This window comes from Nerophis ophidion, linkage group LG03 (assembly GCF_033978795.1).
Source record: "Nerophis ophidion isolate RoL-2023_Sa linkage group LG03, RoL_Noph_v1.0, whole genome shotgun sequence".
In the NCBI taxonomy this organism is placed as follows: Eukaryota; Metazoa; Chordata; class Actinopteri; order Syngnathiformes; family Syngnathidae; genus Nerophis; species Nerophis ophidion.
Genome location: NC_084613.1, coordinates 14,555,832 through 14,566,647, shown reverse-complemented (window position 1 = coordinate 14,566,647; position 10,816 = coordinate 14,555,832).

Sequence of the window (10,816 nt, the reverse complement as noted above, 5' to 3'; positions counted from 1 at the left end):
GTTGACATAATGTGTGTGTGTATATATATATATATATATATATATATATATATATATATATATATATATATATATGTGTATTTTATATATATATATATATATATATATATATATATATATATATATATATATATATTTTTTTTTTTTTCATGAAAATAGAATGTACTTAATTGAGGCTTATTTCCAGGCTTTCGCAAGCCATATAAAATGATGTAGCGGGCCAGCTCTGGCTCCCCGGGCTTGAGTTTGACACCTGTGCACTAAACTATGATGTTAAGTAGAGGGCCACAAAATATGCGCCCCCGGGCCTTTAGCTTGTATTCCCTGCTGTAAGGTGCTTGTCCCCACCAAGACTGCAAATACCACACGACCTAAACTCACCCTTTAGAGCACAGCTGTAACTTCCTGCCACTAAACCTGCAGAAAATATTTCTTTTCAGGTTCCTCTATGTTTACCTTTCCACATTTTGGACTATTTTCTTACACTTTATGAATCATTTATTACATATTCCTTCGTTTTAAGAGATTATAGTGAAGTGTTCAAAGTGATTTTACTATCTTGTTTACATTGACTGTTTTTTATGATTGTGTTGACATTTCCTTCCTGCCTTGATAGCTGAGAGATTATAACCACAGGAAGTTACATTTCAAATTAAAATGTTTAAATGTCACATTTTTCTCCTCGGTCATATAAAATATCAAAATCATCAATATAAAACACTTTTGTGAGCCTTGGTCACACTTGAATTGTGATGAATTACAGCAAATTACTTGCCTGTGTGATTTAAATCAACTTTAAAAAAGATCCCCATTTTTGGACAGACATGCATTTTTTATGTCAGAATGTCATACAGGAAAATTTTTAAATCTCTTACATGTTTTACACATCCTTTATTTGCCCAAAACTTGCTGACTGTGAACTCTGGTCAGGGTTACCATGCACGAAAAAGAAAAGTAGGAACATGTAAGGACAAAATAATTAAGGGTTTGAAATCGACAAATGCTTGTTTCGCGTCTAATTTTATCCAAGATTTCCTTTCATTAAAATAAATTTCTGCAGGGTCAAAATGATGCAAAGTTTCTGTCAATGTTTCATCACTTATATTACACAAATCGACGCTGGGAATTTTTGTTTAGCATCTGCTTTGAATCATATTGTAAAGATGCAGAGATGCATTTTCTCATTAGGAAAGGCAGGAAAACGTTCCAGTCGCTAAGTCTATTTCCGGCCACCAGGTGGTGGTCGTGTTCTAGCTCATAATGTACACAAAACATCCTGCTAGATTCTTATTCGAAGTGCTTAAGTGCTTCTTTTAAGCACTTAAGTGGCAATTGAAACACACTTAACTAAAAGGAGAGAAGGGAAGAAGTATATAGACAAGTTCTGAGAAGCAAGCACTCTCACAATGTGTAGGGCTGGGTAATACGGCGGGAAACTATATCATGATACAAGTGTTTTATATCGGTCGATATCGAGGGTTATTGATATTTTTATGACCTATGGAAAATAAGGAGCAGCAGCAATGTTAAAAATAGGTGACATATTTTTTTATTTTATTTAATTCAACGCTAAAATATCTACATCGACTTCCGGTTTATATTTCAATATTAAGTTTATTTTTTGTTTTGTGGCATTTTTGCCAAAACGTTGTATTTTATGGCAAGCATACAAAGTATGCATAATTTTCACAATAACCTATTTCGAAGTGGAATAATTGATATGATGTAATTGGAGCCTTGAATAGGTCAATAATTCATAACATTGATTTTGATTCATGATTTTCCAGTATTTTGAGCATAGAGGTTTTATTTTTATTTTTTATTTTTTTTTAAGTCCTATTAAAATTATTGAGTATCCAAAAGGCCCCCATTCATAAAAGTGTTGAAAATAAGTCGGGCAATTTTTTTCAACACTTGAGTCTCTAGATCAACTTCAGATCTATCTGTCAAAAAATACTTTTCATTTATTTGTTTACTGTTTTTATTTAATGCCTTTTTGTCAAGGAAAACTTAGTTTTCAGACACAAAATATGCAGTATTTTTCCCTCGAAATTTTCCAATTGTAATATTTGATGTGAAAAGTTTGGAGCCTTGAATATGTCAGAAATTCAGAACAACATTAATTTTGATTCATTATTATTTTTGACCAATGACAGTAAAAAAAAAAACAAAAAAAACGCCTGCCTAGCAACTTTGTGTTATTCGAGTCGACATTGCAACAATTTCATATTACATTTCACCTTTTTTCTATTTTATTTCACTTTTTACGTTTGTGGATTCCATTTCTATGCTGATGATACTGTAATATACTGCACAACACCAACTCCTACTGAGGCCTTTAAATATCTACAATATGCATTTGACAGAGTACAAGAACAACTTTGCTATCTTCAACTGGTTTTAAATACAGAGAAAACAAAGTGTATGTTCTTTACCACATCAAAAACTGTAAGATCAGCACTGTGTGAAAACATTTTAACGAGAAATGGGCAACAAATTATGCTAGTATCTTCTTTTAAATATTTGAGATTTTTAATCGATGACCACTTGAGTTTTAAGGAGTACATTCAGTATGTTGTAAAAAAAAAAGTGAAACTATTACTGGGATTTTATTATAGAAACAAGACTTGCTTTTCTTTTACTGTGAAACAGAAATTGGGGGAAACAACCTTTTTACCTGTTATTGACTATGGAGATGTGTTGTACATGAATGCTACTGCTGGTTGTCTCCACAAGCTGGATAGTGTGTACCACGGGGCACTGAGATTCATCACCAACTGCGCTCCCTTTACTCACCATTGTGTCTTATACTCAATGGTTAACTGGACATCTTTATGTGCTCGACGCCTCAAACATTGGTATGTTTTCATCTACAAAACCATTCTTTGTATCACTCCATCTTATCTATCTTGTCTTTTAACAAAAAAACAAGGAAGTCACAATCTGCGTTCAATGAATGTTCTTCAATTTGTCATCCCCAAAGTAAGAACTGAACTGGGCAAGAAAGCATTTAGGCCAGGAGTGTCAAACTCAAATACAGAGTGGGCCAAAATTTAAAACTGAACAAAGCGGCGGACCAAGGTTGAACAAATTAACCTTATAATAGGGACCCAAACAAGTATTGCATTGAATATTGAACAAGCAAGGCTTATATAACTTTATAGTGATGCAAAATCGAGTTTCCAATAACAATAATAATAATAATAATGTAAAAATATCAATGGCATATGAAATAATATTTGAATAAAAATTGAATGCCTCTTTTTTTATTTGCAGCATTCTCAGGTAAATATCAAAATAAACTTTTTTCACAGGCTAATAATACATTTGAAAATAAAATAATGATGAAGGACTAAAGCATTCAAGCCTTGAAGTAGCAAGAGAAAGTGCATAACTAAAACGTTAATTATTGCTCAGTTTGCTACACTGATTTGCTTTAACACTGAATATGGAACAAGCAATGCTTGTATAATTTAATAATGCAAAATCTTAATAGTGCTGGTAGCGGAGGGTGTATATTGTAGCGTCCTGGAACAGTTTGTGTTGCAAGGGGTTCTGGGTATTTTGTTTATGTTGTGCGCATGTTCTCCCAAAATGTGTTTGACATTCTTGTGTGATGCAGGTTCACAGTGTGGCACATATTTGTAACAGTGTTAAAGTTGTTTGTTTATACGGCCACCCTGAGTGTGACCTGTATGGCTGTTGACCAAGTATGCCTTGCATTCACTCATGTTTGTATAGAGTAAAAGCGGATGTGATGACAGGTTGTAGAGAACGCTTTAAGGCAGAGCCTTTAAGGCACGCCCCCTATAATGTTTTCCGGGTGGAAATCGGTAGAAATTTGGGAGAATGGTTGCACCGGGAGATTATCAGGAGGGGCACTGAACTTGGGGAGTCTCCCAGGAAAATCGGGAGGGTTGGCAAGTATGAGTATTAGCGGTGAATGCAGCTGTATAATACCGGCGGGCCAGCACTAAAGTTAATTTGATATTGCCTCAAGACCAAGGGCCATATGAAAATTCAAGGCGGGCCAAATGTAATGTTAATTTGATATTGCCTCTGGGCCAAATGAATTTACACAGAGTTTGAAACCCATGAATTAGGCTTTCAGCACCGAAGGCTTGGAATAACGTACAATCGAATATTCAACTTCAAACACTTGTTACATTAAATGAGTTTAAAGCTTCTGTGAAAGGATTGGTGTGAGAGGAAACGTTTTAGAATGGCTAAGAAGTTATTTAGATAATAGACAAGAGTTTGTGGATTTTTTGGGTAATACATCTGAACAAATGAGGATTGAATGTGGAATTCCACAAGGTTCGGTTTTGGGCCCTAAATTGTTTATCTTGTATATTAACGATATATGTGAGGAATCAAAGTTATTGAAATTTGTTTTTAATGCGGACGACCCCAACTTTTGTAGTTCGGGACATGACTTAAAAGCGTTATCAATCCTTATTGAACAGGAAATGATTAAACTTAAGAGATGGTTTGATGTCAACATATTATCATTAAATGTAAAAAAAAAACAAAGTTTATGATTTTTGGTAAGAGGAAAAGAGAGGACACCATCAAACTGCCAATAGATGGAAATGATATTGAAAGGGTTTCTGAACTTAGATTTTTAGGAGTGATACTGGATGACGGTCTGACATGGAAATGTCATATTGCACATGTACGAAAAAAGATGTCTAAGAGTATTTTTATATTAAACAAAGTAAAATTTGTGTTAGATTATAGGGCAATGCGTACATTGTATTGTGCACTTATATTGCCATATATATTAGCTACTGTGTGGAAGTGTGGGGGAACACATATAAGAGTAACATAAAGGCATTGTATCAACTACAGAAAAGAGCTATAAGGATTATTCATAAAGTAGATTACTTAGAGCACACTTAACATATTATTTATTAACTCTGGACTATTGAAACTACAGGAGCTAGTAAAGCTACAGACATTGTGTGTCATGTTTAAGGGTAGAAGTAAAACATTACCACCAAATTTACAAAAAATGTTTGTCATCACTTCTGAGAATACAGAGCATAGAAGAAAAGGTCATTTCAAACAGCAATATTCAAGGACAACTTTAAAACAAATGTGTACATCAGTGGTGGGGGTAAAATTGTGGAATTCTCTTTACAATGAGATAAAAACAACTGTAAAAATATATTCCAATTGAAAAAAAATATATAAAGATAGAACAATAAGATCATATGGACAGCCATAAGTGTTTACATTTTGCTTTTTATTTATTATTTTTTTGTCTGGTTTTGTATTTGCTCTGTATCATTCCGTGAGGTGTATATTATTATTATTATTTTCTCGGTTTGGTTAATACTTTATGAAGTTTTGCATTTGTTGTGTTTTTCTTGTTGTTGGTTTTTTTTAATTGTTTCATTACATTTGAATATATGTGTCAGTTTAAATGATATTCATGAAGTAAGATAATGTATTATGTCAAAGGGGGCAGGAAATTATAAGATTTTCTTCATCCTGCTCCTTCTCAGGCATTGCTGTGTGAATTTAAATTGTATAATTGAGGTATAATTATGTATCGTTCAAAATGCACATCAATGAAGGAGATAAATAAAAAATGAAAAAATTAAAAATGAAATGATTGCAGTCTACCTTGTCTGTATGCACATGTGTGATGTGAGCAAGTTTTAATGTTGTAAATGTGATGTTTGATGTGTTGTTTACTGTTTTTATTGTAACCTTGCTGCTGCCCTCTTGGCCAGGTCTCCCTTGGAAAAGAGATATTTGATCTCAATGGGATTTTACCTGTTTAAATAAAGGCTAAATTATATATATATATATATATATATGGATAGCTTGTTGTCAGCGGGCCAGGTGCGAATAAACAATTATTTATTGTGTTACTGTATAATAATAAGAACGCACTGTAAAATAATATTGTTTGGTGTTGGCCCTGCGATGAGGTGGCGACTTGTCCAGGGTGTACCCTACCTTCCGCCCGATTGTAGCTGAGATAGGCGCCAGCGCCCCCCGCGACCCTGAAAGGGATTAATCGGTAGAAAATGGATGGATGGATAAAATGCCTTTTAGTTTCCATCATGCGAAAGTACGTAAATGTGATGACGTCATTGGATGCCGGTTAGCTAGCGAGTTACTAAAGAAGCTTGCTCACTTGTTTGTTTGTTCGTTTGATTTGCTTTGACTCGAAATAAGTCTATGTTTGAAAAAAAAAAAACAATAAAGCCATGTTGACACTCACCTGACAGGTAAAAGCCGACATATAAATGACCGGCGAATGAAGGAAGTGACTCTAGAAGAACGGACCTTCTGGAACCTTCTGGAATGTTCTTCGAGGAGCAGCTCGCGATGACTGCGTGCGTTGTATGAACTACTAATAACTACCATTAATTACGACACTGACTTTTAGGATATTCGTTGGTTCATCCAATTACAACTTGATAAATTAGAATTTGTATTCATTCGTTACCATTTATAAAATTCCCGGCATTGACAGGCAACGTTGTGACGCCACACGCCAACCAATCAGCATTGACGCAGGCCGACTAAGTTTGATGACGTAAGCACGTAAAAGACGTATAACTGTCGCAATCAATCATCCATCCATTTTTACCGCTTGTCTCGTTTTAACATTTATTTTTTTAAATATTAAAATACATTTATTATCCTTTTCTTTAAGGAGGTTGCTTTGTTTCTTTCTTACAGTAGCTGTTTTTTGACACTGTATTTATCTAACCAAATTATTTTGCATTTAAATTTTGTCGTGTGAATTTTTTGTACCTCGAATTTTACTGAGAATTTATTTGAATAAAAAATGTGAGCAATATGTGTGTGTTTAAAATAAGTTTGCTAAAAAAAAAAAAAAACAGTCAATAATCTACTTACGGTCATTTAAGCCTATCCTACTCTGAATTTTAACACACTGAATTTTTTTTACAATTAATTTTAATAAAAAAGAAATGTATACACTAAATTTCCTTCCATTGAATCTTTATACACTGAATTTCTTTAAAATGTTTTTTTTTACAATGAATGAAGCTTTTGAAGCAATGTTAATATGTTACGTGTTAGCATTTTAACCATTTTTATAGGTATGGAAATTAAAAGTCATGTATTTTTTTACCTGGCGTTATCTTGTTTGGATTTTAGCCAATATTTTACGTAAACGTCATGGATATTGCTTCTTTGTGTTATTTTGTTGCAAGCTAAGTGTTAGCATTTTCAATCAATCAATAATCATATATATAGCCCTAAATCACAAGTGTCTCAAAGGGCTGCACAAACCACAACGACATCCTCGGTAGAGCCCACATAAGGGCAAGGAAAAACTCACCTCAGTGGGACGTCGGTGACAGTGACAATGATGACTATGAGAAACTTTAGAGAGGCTCCCCGCGATCCCAAAAGGGAATAAATGGTAAGAAATGGATGGATGGATGGATGGATGGTCATAGGAGATATTCATTGACTATACACTTAACCCCCTTGGCCCTTTTTGGTCCCCATTGACTCCCATTGTAAGACATAGTTTTTAATGTTCCGAAAAGATGACATGTTAGAATTATTTCCCTACAAATACTGAACGCATTTCAACATCTCCCTTCCAAAGACGAGAAAAAAATAGTTTGGGGTGTAATTACACTTCTCAGCCACTAGTTAGTGCGAGAGACATACCGATACAGTGTTTTTTGCATAGTTAAATGCAATAAACAAAGATGGCGGTGGGTTGTTATTGTTGCAGAGAGGTGTGTAATTGTGCTTCGGATGACATTTTGTGTCCATTGTCAGCGCGTATATGTGCAACGGCGCCATTAAACCACTAGACGGCGACAGATTACAGTACTTGTAACACTTTTTTAAGCGTCTCTGTTTTTCGGCTAAGGAGGTTAGTGTGAGCAAAAATAATAATGCATCAAAATAATCATAATTACCGCTACATCAGCTACATGTTAGTGTCATGCTAGGATAGCAACACTAGCATAGCTCTGTGAGCTACATGCAAACATTAAAGTTTTATCATCATGCCAGGCTAGCAACACCAGCATAGCTATGTCAGCTACATGCCAACGATACATTGTAACATTATAGTAGTTTAGTGTCAGGTTCAAACACCGATGACATCTATTAAACAGACAATAAGCAAGGAATCATGCAGAGACAGGGTTCAATTTAGCTCATGAGGAGAATGCATGGAGCTGCACACTTAGTCACAGTCTCGCCCTCCGCTCTAAGGTACAGCTCCCGCGTCCCTCTATTTATTCAGGAGTTCCCCAATCAACATCACTAAGGCCGCCTCTAAAAGGAGTGGTCACAAATATCATGCAAAGCAGCTCCAGTACGCACAATATGTGACGGAATGAGCTGGGGGCCTTGTGATTTCACCTTGTCTCTGCTTCGTCTGTGTGCTGTCGTCTCATCTTCGTTAGAACTTATATAAGACACTTTTTTGAGGCCTAATGTAGTTTTAAATAAAGTCGACTCAAGATGAATAAATCAATAACGACTGATAAACCAAGTCGTGTATTGATATATGGCAATATCAATCAATCAATGTTTATTTATATAGCCCTAAATCACAAGTTTCTCAAAGGGCTGCACAAGCCAAAACGACATCCTCGGTTCAGATCCCACATCAGGGCAAGGAACAACTCAACCCAGTGGGATGACAATGAGAAACCTTGGAGAGGATCCCCCACCCAGTCCATACTGGATCTAACATAATAGTGAAAGTCCAGTCCATAGTGGATCTAAAATAATATTGTGAGCGTCCAGTCCATAGTGGATCTAACATAATAGTGAGAGTCCAGTCCATAGTGGAGCTAACATAATAGTGAGAGTCCAGTCCATAGTGGAGCTAACATAATAGTGAGAGTCCAGTCCATAGTGGATCTAACATAATATCGAGAGAGTCCAGTCCATAGTGGATCTAACATAATAGTGAGAGTCCATCCATAGTGGATCTAGTTAATAGTGGGAGAGTCCAGTCCATAGTGGATCTAACATAATAGTGAGAGTCCAGTCCATAGTGGATCTAACATTACAATGTGAGAGTCCAGTCCATAGTGGATCTAACATAGTAGTGAGAGTCCAGTCCATAGCGGATCTAACATAATATTGTGAGAGTCAAGTCCATAGTGGATCTAACATAATAGTGAGAGTCCAGTTTATAGTGGGTGGATCTAACATAATATTGCGGGAGTCCAGTCCATAGTGGATCCAACATAATAGTGAGAGTCCAGTCCATAGTGGATCTAACATAATATTGTGAGAGTCCAGTCCATAGTGGATCTAACATAATATTGTGAGAGTCCAGTCCATAGTGGATCTAACATAATAGTGAGAGTCCAGTCCATAGTGGATCTAACATAATATTGTGAGAGTCCAGTCCATAGTGGATCTAACATAATATTGTGAGAGTACAGTCCATAGTGGCTCTAACATAATAGTGAGAGTCCAGTCCATAGTGGATCTAACATAATAGTGTGGGTCCAGTCCATTGTGGATCTAACATTATAATGTGAGAGTCCAGTCCATAGTGGATCTAACATAGTAGTGACAGTCCAGTCCATAGCGGATCTAACATAATATTGTGAGAGTCCAGTCCATAGTGGATCTAACATAATAGTGAGGGTCCAGTTCATAGTGGGTCTAAAATAATAGTGGGAGTCCAGTCCATAGTGGATCTAACATAATAGTGAGAGTCCAGTCCATAGTGGATCTAACATAATATTGTGAGAGTCCAGTCCATGGTGGATCTAACATGATAGTGAGAGTCCAGTCCATAGTGGATCTAACATAATAGTGAGAGTCCAGTTTATAATGGGTGGATCTAACATGATATTGTGGGAGTCCAGTCCATAGTGGATCTAACATACTAATGAGAGTCCAGTCCATAGTGGATCTAACATACTATTGTGAGAGTCCAGTCCATAGTGGATCTAACATAATATTGTGAGAGTCCAGTCCATAGTGGATCTAACATAATAGTGAGAGTCCAGTCCATAGTGGATCTAACATAATATTGTGAGAGTCCAGTCCATAGAGGATCTAACATAATATTGTGAGAGTCCAGTCCATAGTGGATCTAACATAATATTGAGGGTCCAGTCCATAGTGGGTCTAAAAAAATAGTGAGAGTCCAGTCCATAGTGGATCCAACATAATAGTGAGAGTCCAGTCCATAGTGGATCTAACATAATATTGTGAGAGTCCAGTCCATGGTGGATCCAACATGATAGTGAGAGTCCAGTTCATAGTGGATCTAACATAATAGTGAGAGTCCAGTTTATAATGGGGGGATCTAACATGATATTGTGGGAGTCCACTCCATAGTGGATCTAACATACTAATGAGAGTCCAGTCCATAGTGGATCTAACATACTATTGTGAAAGTCCAGTCCATAGTGGATCTAACATAATATTGTGAGAGTCCAGTCCATAGTGGATCTAACATAATAGTGAGAGTCCAGTCCATAGTGGATCTAACATAATATTGTGAGAGTCCAGTCCATAGAGGATCTAACATAGTATTGTGAGAGTCCAGTCCATAGTGGATCCAACATAATATTGAGGGTCCAGTCCATAGTGGATATAACATAATATTGTGAGAGTCCAGTCCATAGTGGATCTAACTTAATAGTGAGAGTCCAGTCCTTAGTGGATCTAACATAATATTGTGAGAGTCCAGTCCATAGTGGATCCAACATAATAGTGACAGTCCGGTTCATAGTGGATCTAACATAATATTGTGAGAGTCCAGTCCATAGTGGATCTAACATAATAGTGACAGTCCAGTCCATAGTGGATCTAACATAATAGT